Raw genomic sequence first — 10,988 nt, 5'->3', positions numbered from 1 at the left:
TGGTGTTGCCTCTCATTCCTGTTGGGTGGACAACTTCGGGTGTGTTGTCCTGGGAAGGGGACGTGGTGCACAGAGAGTCAGGGGAGCCGAGGGTGTGGTTTGTGGGTGCAGGGCCCCGAATCGGGGCCCAGAGGCTGGAGTGGCCTCTTGTGCGGGTTGTGGTGTCCCCGGGGCCTCTGTCCCTGGGAGTGACAGCACCGTCCGTCCAGCGCTCCCCTGAGAACGCACCTGCCCTGCCCCCTCCTCACTCACCCCGAGCAGCACCCGTCCTTGGAGGTGCTCACCCGGGGCCCCACACTCCCGTGGGGCGCCGACAACCTTCAGCTCCCACGCAGTCCCTCGGCGAAGTCCACGCCACTCCAGCCAGCCTGTCCCGTCCAGGCCCTTGGGCGTCATCCCCACAGGCATCTCCTCCCGAGTCCCCCCACCCCAGGGTGTGAGGGCCCCCTGCCCCTCCCAGACCTGTGTGCCCAGCCCCCTAGGCCCCGCCTCCCTCCACGCTGCTGCCCGTCACTGACTCAGCTTCTGTCCACTCTGGCTCCCCTCCGGCCTCCCCGAGTCCAGGCTCCTCCACTGCAGCTGGACTGGGGGTGGGAGCACAGATCTGGCCTCCACCCTCCCCGCCACCCACCCTTACCCCACCCTGGGGAGGGTCTCTGCCATTCCTGATATCTTTAGGAGAACTGCCACCCCAGCCCGCACCTCAAGTCCCAAACTCTGGCTGGCGTTGCTGCGTGGGTCCCGTGGTCACGCTGAGTTTGTCAGCATCTTGCCTTCTCCTGGGGTCACTCGCAGGACACTCCACTCGGCCTGGAACGCACACCCCCCGTCCACCCCCAGTCCCTTCCTCTCAGCCTGCTTGGAACTGGTCTTCTGTCGGGGCCAGCCCATTGCAGCCCCAGGGGCGGATCTCTGACCCTGTGGCTGGGGGTTGTCCCCACACCACGGGGGTCATGCTGACTTCAACACCCATGCACGAGATGACCTGTCCCTGAGGCCTGCGTCTCCTCAGAGGGACTTCAACCTCTGCCCCTCGCCCTGTGCGGGGCCTCATCGAGGGACTGTCCTCCCCAGCACCCTGCGTGATCCCAGGGACAATGCTCCAGTGCGCCGGCCACGTCCACCTGTACACCACAACTCCCAGCATGCCGCGGGACGGTGGTGTTGAAGCCTGGGGCGGTTGCCTAGCGACCGGACCTGTTCCCTAGGCGAACCAAGGGGCTGGGCGGGGTGGGGGCAGGACTGTCAGTCCCACCAAGCGCACCAGATTCTGGGAATGAGTCCCTGTGGTTTGGGGGTCCAGGATTACTAGGGACGGTGGGTCGCTCCCAGGAGCAGGGTGAGTGCTGACAACAAGGCGTTCGAGGGGTGACCCCCAGCCGGAGGGGCTGGCCCCCTGGGTCAGACAGGGGTCACCCTGGTCCTGTTGGGCCTGAGTCCTCCGGGGGTCTTGGTGGGCCGCCCTCTGGGCCCGGTGTGTCCGGATACTCTGGGTAGACGCCTGCCTCTGAGGCGGAGGGGAGACCGCCTGTCCCCAGCAGACTGGGCCTCATCTCGGGACACCCTTTTGGGATTGAGGCCCTGCCCCGCGAGACCATCGCCTGCCCAGCCTCAGTCGCCCCTTGGGCTGTGCCCGTGTCCTCTTGCGCCTCTACCCGTGATGGTCCCATGCGGCCCCCTCCGGGCCTCGCCCCTGCTGCCCCCAGCTGGACCTCGGGGACAGGCCGAGCGTCGAAGGGGTACTTGGGCCCTGCATCCGGGGGGTGGGCGGAGGGTGCCCTGAGGTTGTTCACTTAGGGAAAATGGGGCTGTGGAAGGGGAGCAGGGGGGGGGGACGCGGCTCACAGGAAAGGACCGGGATGTTATGACGGGCGTTCTTCGCGGCGGGCAAACCGCGCATTTGGGCGTCAGGACCCCTTTACTGGCCGGGAGGGTTGGGTGAGCAGCCCTGGCGACCCTGCCCACCGAGTCCCTGGCGTCACTGGGGTAGACGGGGGTGTCCGCAGGCTGGTTCCCCGGGACCCGCGGATTCCTGACAGTCTGGGGCCACCTTCCCTCAGGACACACGCTGCACGTGGGTGTGTCCCCTGGCTGGGGGAAGTGAGAGGCCAGCTCCTCTGAGACAGCCCCAGCCCCAGCACCCCCAGTTGAGGGTGTGGAAGGCCCTCGGCCCCTGTGGTCCCCCTGCTCCCGAGGGCGTGCTGGGCCTCTAGGTCGGGGTTTGGAGATGTGTGAGGCACCCAGGTGACAGGCTGCTGAACCACACTAGCACCCACTGTCAGAGTACCCAGCACACGTCAGACAGGGGTGCCTAAATGCCAGCACTATCCCCACCCACAGCCGGGGTTCACAGCGGGATTGGGGAGCAGGCAGGCTGGGCTGGGCCCCAGCGGCAGGGGGCAGAAAGGCCTCAGTGATGGTCGACCCGGGACAGGCTGTCCGGGCGGAAAAGGGCAGCTGGGTTCCTGTGGTCTCTCCAGTGAAGCAAGTTCTTGGTTAATTTTCACCGTGAACCACGTTGCTGTGGTGTTCCGTTCCCTTTCGTGGCTTCAGAACTTGAGCTTTTCCGAGCCTTGGTGAGAGGTGCCCTGTTTTGCTCCAAGAGGCCTGGGGCGGGACCCGGGAAAGTCTGGATGACTGACAGGCTCCCCGTCCGAACCCTTCACCTTGGGGCGTCTCCCGCCACTGTCCTTTCCCAGGACACAGCCCGCAGGTGCCCGGGCAGAGGGCGGTGCCCCTGTGTTCCTGCAGAACCAGCTGGGCGGTGACCCTTCCGATTTTACTGACACGGCCGCCACCTCGGTTCCTCAGTGACGTCGGTCCCCCTGTCCAGAGTGTGTAGAGTTGAGCATGAAGAGACTTGGGGCAACCTAGGAGGTAGTACCTATAGTTAACAACGTGGTATTGTGCACGTAAAATGTCGCTAGGCCCTGGCTGGTGTGGCTCAGTGGAGTGAGTGCTGGCTTGGGAACCCAAGGGTCACTGGTTCGATTCCCAGTCAGGGCACATGGCTAGGCTAAGGGCCAGGTCCCCAGTGTGGGACACACAAGAGGCAACCACACATTGATGTTTCTCTCCCTCCCTTCCCTTCTGTCTAAAAATAAATTAATAAAATCTTTAAAAAGAAGTATCTGGTGCCTGCTAGTTGTCTGCCCTAAAATGGCAAGAAAAGGGGTTTTATTTTGTTATATTTTACTTTATTTTTATATTATTTGGAGATGGATTTACTCATTGATTGATAAGAAAGGGGGCTTTTAAATAACCCCCCGTGGACACGGAGGTAAGGGGGAGAGGGTGCAGGACCACAGAAGATGGAGAGTGAGCGACAGTGTGCTCGCTGCCGTGTAGTTCCAATGAGCCTGCATGTCCGCTGGCCCCGGGGCGCTGCAAGGAGGCGCTGCCTGCGACAAAGCCCCAGCGATGCCCGGGAACAAGGGACACGATCTGACTCTGCAACAGGGGTCCATGCGGTCCAGAGAGCCCAGGTCTGTGCTGTTCCTGCGACAAGGAATTTAATCCGGGCTCACTCTCCTCCCCCCTCCCTCTCCCCCAGAACACGAGGGGCCGCTCTCTGAGGGATCCACTCAAGCAGGCTCTGCCCTCGGGGTCCCCGGGCACCGGTGGACTGTGTGAGATTTGGTGTCATTAGTTTGTTTCCTGAAGTGTCGTCTCCAGGCCCACACAGCTGACCCCCAGACTGTGCGGGCAGCAGAAGGAACAGAGCACAAAGGGAAACACAAAGCCCGATGGTCGTGCCCGGAACGGAGCGCGGGCGAAAGCCCTTTGCACGGGGTGGGGGGCCGTCGACACCCTGATTTCTCGTGTCACAGGTCAGCTCCGCCGAGGCCGCTGACTGTATTTTCACTCCCTGGGCGGGAAACACTGGACCAACTCTGAGCCTGACGCCCACGCTGGCTCGTAGCAGAGGTGTGAGGGTTTCCTGTCCCTGTCACAGAGGGGCCTGGTTTCAGTTCATAAAGTCTGGTTTCGGGGGTCCCCAGGTCCTGAGTCCCGGGGTGTCATGAGGTTGAGTCCCATCCCTATTTGTCGGCCCAGTCAGGGGCCATGATGCCCGGCCCACGTCCTCCCAGCTGAGCTTCTGTGACGTCCCCTGGGTTCAGGTGGCCTTCCAACCCCCACCTGCAATTAGGGGCCCTGCGGGTGGCCTGAGGGTCAGAGGTCATGGGTCTGCCTGGCGTCCCCATGGCAGCGCCCTCCGAACAAGAGTCAGCTCAGGTCACGTTCAGTCCCCAGCGGTCGCTCCCCAGAGTAGGACCGATCCTGGGGACACACAGACCCCTCCGTCCCAGCACCGCGTGCCCCCCACAAAGCCCTTGGCATTGGCATCCCCCATCTCGGGCCGTCTGTCCTCTGTCCGGGTTCCTGCGCCGTGACGATGCTCTCCTGTCAGACGAAGCAGCTTCTGCAGTCTGTTCTCGTCCTAAATACACGTCCGTCCTCCTTGGTAACTCAGGACGTACGATGGAGCCGTTGTCCCCACGGACTGGCTACCACACCGTCCTCTGCCGGGGGGGCGGGGGGGCGGCCTCCCCGTCCCACTGGGCCCCCCTCCAGTGGGGAGACCCGCAACCATCCCGGTGTGTCCGTGTCCGACCACCACGGCCGTCGTCCCCCACACCTGCACCAGCGTCCCTCGGATGCGGGGCCCCCAGGCGGCGTCATACTTCAGTGTTTCAAGGTAGCTGACGATTCCCCTGCCACAGCTCGCTCAGACGGTAAAGCTGTTCTTCAAGGCTGCGGTTCCCTTCCGTCTGGGAAGGCGGTCTGGGGTCCAGAGCACCCGGGGCTGACAGGTGCCCTCTGGGGCACTCGCGGAACTCCCCCATCACTTGTTCTTTGCTTTCACCAAACTTCGCTGCGACCATGCTGAAGGAAAAAGGTGAGACTTTGAATTTTGCATCACGAAGTCCCGGGCTCCCCTCCTCCAGTCCCCCTCCAACACGGGAAGGAACCGGGTCGTTCCCAGCGGGACCTCCGCACACTCGGGCAGGTGTGCCCGGAGGTCAGAGTTGTCCCGCAGCAGCGAGGGGCCGCCCCCCGCCGGCCAGCAGGCCGCACCAGCACGCCCACCGACAGCAGGGGCAGGCACGGTGGGGGGGCGGGGGGAGCCCTCCCTGTGCCCTGCTGGGGGGGGGCAGACGGGCCCCGCCCCTGTCGGAACCGGGTGGGGGTCCTCGGGGAGCTGACGGGGGATCTGTCTGACCCAGCAACCCCTGCGCAGATCCCACCCTAGGAACCCTGAAACCCCAATCCAAAAGCACCCTGCCCCCCACGTTCACAGCAGCACAGTTTACAGGAGCCCAGTGCTGGGAGCAGCCCAAGTGCCCACCAGTGAGCGGACCCTGTCCCACCCCGTCCTGCCCTGGGCCTTGGGGGTCAGGGGGAAACACATGCACGTCCGGGCCCCAGGGTCCCTCCTGTGCCCTCCTCCCTCCCGCTTCTCCCCCGTCTTTCCTGAGCTGTGGGCGGGGCCACAGCCTCCCTGTGCAGCGGGCTGTGGGGTCTGTGCCCGCTGCCCCACCCTCCCTCACTGGCAACCCGGGCTGCCCCAGCAGAGGCCCGCCGCCCACTCTGGCCCTGGGGACGGAGCACTGGGGACGGTGGTCCCTGAGGAACGAGAGCAGGACATGGGCCGGGCAGCAGGGCAGGGAGGGGCAGTCGGTGGGGGCACCCAGGCCCTGTGGCTCCACGTCCTCAGCTGGCTCCCGGGACAGCGGATGGGACCCCTGCCCCCTGGGCCTGCTTCTCACTGTGAGAACACTGCCCCTCCCGGGTGCTGGGGGGACTTTCCACACATTTCTTTGGCAGGACTGCAGGTGACTCTGGGTGATGGGGGTGGAGGGGTGGTTGGGAACTGTGACCTAAGACTAAAATGCCCAGGGTGGCAAGGGTTAAATTTGCTCTGTCCCAGCTGCCACCTCAGCAGAGAGCAAAGCAGGAAACTGCCTTCGGGAGCCTGTCTCAGCCTCACAAGGTGCTCTCTGGGGGTGGGGAGGGAAATGGGTGGGACAGAAATGGTGGGCAGAGGGACCAGGAGCGGCAGTTCCTCCTGCAGAGACCACACCTCGGCTCCACAGCCCCTTCTAGCCACGCTGCACCCCTCTTCTCCGTGGTCCCCGCAGCCGTCACAGGAGAGCAAAGGGATAGGCTGGACGGGCTTTCGGTTGCTACACCTGTCGAACCTGGAGGAGTCTCTACCATTTTTCCCTTTGTGATCTGGAGTTTGGGGTCTGAGAATAAGCCCCGAGCTCCCCAAAAAGAAGGTGGGAACCCGGGGGAGGAGGAAGCACAGGGCCGGTGACTGAGAGGCCTGGATGGGTGCCTCCGGGCCGTGAAGTGCCGGGTGGGGGGGCGGTGGGGCGGGCCGGGAGCACCCATACAGGGTCCTCAGTGAGTGAGTCGTTCCCCTGGGCGCTGGCGAACCTGTCCAGGACGCCAGAACGCGCTGCACTGACGGTGCGCCCTCTGCTGGCAACAGGGAGGAGGGAGCAGCTGCGGCCCCAGCCTGTGTTAAAGCAGGACGGACCCCTGCCCTCCAGCTCCCAGGCCCACAGACACGGCCATGGACGTCCAAGGGGGGGAAACAGGTCAGCTGTCCTCCTCGTGGGACCAGGGTTGGTTCTGGGGTGAGGCTGGGGCTTCCTGTGACCCCGGGACCCTCGTGGGGTCTGTGATCACAGCACATGGTGCTCCCCAAAGTGGGCTGGGGAAGCGCCCCACGGAGACCCCTTCTGTTGGTGACAGTGCGGACCCGGGAGCCTGGGGCTGAAGAGACGTGGAAGCAGGAACAGTGAAGCTGTGTCACTCCCACCCCCAGGTGTCCCGAGGGGACAGTGGTCCTGCAGCAGTGCAACTCCACAGCGGACACGGTGTGCGGCCCGCCCGGTCCAGGTGAGAGGGGGTCGCTGTTGTTAAGGGGTCTGTCTGAGGAGAGGAGACCCCGTGACCCGGGGGAGCCGTCTGACGGGGGCAGTGCCGTCCCGCTCCTTCCCATCAGCCCTGGGACCAGCAGCGCGCCCCTCCCCCTCGGCCCCCAGCAACCCTGAGTTACTTTCTGGGGCGGACCCCCTGTTCAGGACGGGTCACAGACACAGAATCCAGTGACACGTGGCCTTGTGTTCCCGGCTTTTGTGGTTCAGGCTGGTGTCCCCAGCCCCTGGGTCACAGTGGGACCTGCCAGGGTGTCACCTCTATGTGTGGCCGAGGGACACTGAGATGTAGGTGCAGACAGACACGTGTGGTGGTGTTCACTCTCCTGTTCAGGGACTCGGGGACACTTTTAAACAAACAGACCCTGAGCCCCCCCCCACCCCATGACAAGGACAGCTTTTCAGTCAGTGGTGTTGACCACCCTGGACGTCCCCCGGCCCGGGAGGAGTTGGGCTGTCAGGTCACAGCAGACGGAGAAACTAACTCACGACGACCCAAAGCCCCACCTGCATGGTCTGAAGATGACAGAACCCCTGGAGGGTCAGAGGGGACGTCTCATGACATTGGGTGGTGTTTGGGGCCCACGTGGTGACATGGGGTCAGCTGGGGGGTGTCTCTGTGAGACTAGTCTCACGGAGGCCCCGTCCCCCGGTGTGTCCACGGTCCTATGATGACAGGGGTCCTCCTTCCTGTGGTGACGGGTTCCAGTGGGTGCGTGTGTGTGTCTGTGCACACGACCCGGCTCTGTCCATCCGTCTGTGCATCTCACTCAGGGGTCCGTGTCTCCCCCTCGTGAGCGGTGCTGCCGTCAATGCGGGTGCAGGTGTCCCGATCGAGGGTTTTCACGTCCTTCCCGAGCACAGGAGGGGTCGGTCTGTCTGTATTCGGTCTCACGGCTGCTGGAAACTGTCGGCCTGTGACTTCACTGACACGTTTCCTGTGTCTCCCGGCGTCAGAGCGCAGACAGCGGTGGTTTGGTCGCGAGCTGTTTCATCTTCTTTCGGTTTGTCTGGGCACCATCATCACCCGTGTCTTCATGAAGAGGGGAAAAGACCGGACATTCCAGCCCGTGTGCAGCGGGTTCCCCGCCTGGAGGAGAGGGACACCCCGCCCTGGGGGCGGGGCCGGGCGCCTGGGGAGGACGGGGCGGGGCCTCCGCCGGGTCTTCCGGTTCCTTCCGGCGGAAACGCCACGCTCCCTGGGCTCCCGGGGCCCGTCTGTCTGAAGGGGGCCTTTCTGCGGCATTTCGGTCTGCTCGCTTGGCTCCAGGAGACGCACTGGGCGCGGATGCGCTCCCGGGGAGAAGCTCCCGCAGAAGAGACGCTGTAATTGCCTCAGAGACTAACGGCGGGCGCCTTGGGGAGGGCGGTCCCCGTCCAGACTCTCTGGGCTTCCCGCTGCCATCGGCCGGCCTGCAGGACCCGCGCGGGCTGCGGCGGGAGTGAAACTACCGCGCCCGGCTCCGCCGCTGCCCAGGAGCGGGGCTCGCTCCGGTGTCGGCGCTCCCCTCCCCGGACTTTGCCGCTGCTGCTCCTCGGGGCGCAGGTGGGTGCGGGGCGCTCGGGGAGGGCAGACCTCGACGGCGGGGCGGTTGTCGCCCGGGGCTGGACGAGATCGCGGGCAACTGGCGAGCTCCGAGCGGGGTGCGGGCGGGGGCTGGGGCAGGGGGAGACCAGCGCGTTCTGTTCCGCCCCGCGCACCCGCGCACTGGGGTCCCAGCGGCTCAGGGTGGGAATTCTCCCGGCGCGCGGGCGGCCCGTTCCCACTCCCACGGGACCCCAGATTCCCTGCGGGACAACCGGGGGAGGGCGTGGGGAGCACAAGGCCGAGGTCACTGGTGGTCCGGTTCCTAACACGATGTGATCGGGACCGGTCCGCGGGGTGCGCCCCGGTGCAGGTCACGCTGGCGAGGGGACCTGAGCTGGGTTCCCATTTTTCCGGGGAGACTGGAGACTGTCCACATTCTCCCCGGTCCTCTGTGGAGCCTCGCAGGCGGAGTCCCTGCCTGTCCCGGAAGTGTGAGTGAGCGAAACACCGCCACTTTCTGACCAGAGGCGGGTGGGGGTGTCTAGTAGCGGTGGCTGCAACCCCAGGGCCAGGCGGCGGGGTTGTGGGTGGGAGGCGGGAGGAGCGGTGGCTCCCAGCCCCGGGCGTGTCGGTGGGACTGCAGAGGGAGGGGCAGGGACCGGAGCCTGGAGCGTTTGTTGCCTCAGCCCTAGACACCCCTTCCGGAGATGGGCGGAGACTTTCTCTTAAGAAACCCCGTCTTTTATTTACTGAAAATCAACTCTGGCCTTACGGTACAGACGCCGGTTTCTCTACGACCTGGGCTGCGCGGCACACTGGCCCGGAAGCTACAGAGCGGCCCCCAGGGTAGTGGTGGCCAGGGTCTTCGGGGTGCACACTCAGCACCCCTCTTCCCGGAGCTGCACACGTCGGGAAGAGCCAAGGATGAGGCAGGTCCCCAGTCCCTGGGACACATGGACCCGGGAATTAGTCCAGAAGGTTCCAAGGAGTTGCTGCAGACAGGCTGCCAGGTGCTGTGGCACCTCCTCAGGCAGAGGCCGCAGGGACCAGGGGCGGTCTGTGCCCTGGGCCACACCATCACCTCTGTGCGCCCCCCTTCACAGGCTCCCACGGGTGCAGAGTGTGAGACCTGGACGGCATCTCGGAGTGCAGCCTGAGCGAGCCTGGGTGCTCCTTGGCCCACCGCCACCTGGAGCCCGCATCCCTGCCGTGTGCCGAGTGCCGGGAGGGTGAGTGGGCGCAGGGAGGCTGGGGGAGGCTCCTTCGTTTCTGTAGCCCGCCCCACGTCAACCCGGCTGGTAGGAATCACCCCAGGTGTGGGTGTCACAGGTGAACAGGGTGATGGGGCAGGCAGGACAAGTGTCTCCTAGGATGACATGGAGTCTGTGGTGAAAGAGTCCCCCTGAGGCTCCCGGCAATCAGAGCCGCTGTCTGAGAGAGTAAGACACACGGGTTCACCCCGAACCTCTGGGTGCCCCGCAGCCTGTGGAGGAGGATGGGGTCCCAGCACCTTCCCGCCCAGTGCTCCCGCCACGAGGGCAGCGACCCTCCACCCAAAGTCCCCTGCACTTGGGCAGGGGGAGGGCGGGACTTAAACGTGAGCAGGAGTCAGGTTAGTTAGAAAGGTGGCAGACGCCCACCTAACACGACTGCCTCACTGAGGAATAAAACGCAAGGAATTTCTAAATATATTTCAGGATTCCTTGTTGTCATTCTGAGGAGAAGGCCATCGGCGTTTCAACAAGGACACCCTGAGTCTAGGCTTGGCTTCGGGCAGCGAGGACGGGGTGACCCTGTTGCTCCTGCTGACCCTGAGCTCAGTGTGTGTCCCCCATCGCGTGTCCCCCCTTCGTCTCCTTTCTCGGTTCCTCCAGCCGTCAGGGCGCAGGCTGTCCGCTCTCTGGCTGACCTTGTTCCCGGGTGGTTTCTGCTTTCGGATGCAACCGCAGGAGGGGCTGACGACACCTCCCTGTGGTTACCCGTCACTGCTGCACGGAAGTGCACCCGGTGTCCACGTTGTGTCCTGCGACGTCACTGCCTTCATTTGCACGTTCTCATGGGATTTCGTGGGTCCTCAAACGGTCCTACGTAGCCCGTCCTGCCGTCTGCGAGCAGTGGGAAGGCTCCTCCTCCCTCGGATGTGCTTGCTGTTTGTCTCTGTCTCGCGTGACCGCTGTTGCTCTGACTCCCAGTACTCGGGTGCGGGGAGGTGGTGAGTGTGGGCGTCTGTCTTCCTCCTGATCGGACAGAGGGAGCTTTCGGCTTCTCACCGTTGTGTGTTGTGTCACAGTGTGTCTAGGAATTACGTTTGTTTGTTTTTTTAAGATTTATTTCTGTTTAGAGAGAGGGAAAGGGAGGGAGAAGGAGGGAGAGAAAGACACTCATGTGTGGTTGCCTGGTACGCGCCTCCTACTGAGGACCTGGCCCACAACCCAAGATTGTACCCTGAGTGGGAATGGAACCAGCGACCCTTTGGTTCCCAACCCTGCTCTCAGTACACTGACCCCCCA

General features: G+C 64.2%; 1 long non-coding RNA gene across 1 annotated transcript; it reads left to right on the top strand.

The window, feature by feature from the left end:
- Window positions 1–7,913: 7,913 nt before the first annotated feature.
- Window positions 7,914–10,624, top strand: LOC123814649. The gene is made up of 3 exons (XR_006784973.1): window positions 7,914–8,496; window positions 9,582–9,707; window positions 10,176–10,624. It is a non-coding gene; the product is annotated as an uncharacterized LOC123814649 (long non-coding RNA).
- The last annotated feature ends 364 nt before the right edge of the window (window positions 10,625–10,988 follow it).

Source organism: Phyllostomus hastatus, unplaced genomic scaffold (assembly GCF_019186645.2).
Source record: "Phyllostomus hastatus isolate PE091 unplaced genomic scaffold, TTU_PhHast_1.1 phas_contig_1680, whole genome shotgun sequence".
NCBI classification, from domain to species: Eukaryota; Metazoa; Chordata; class Mammalia; order Chiroptera; family Phyllostomidae; genus Phyllostomus; species Phyllostomus hastatus.
Note: the sequence above shows the minus strand (reverse complement) of the source record. Positions and strands in the feature narration are given on the sequence as shown.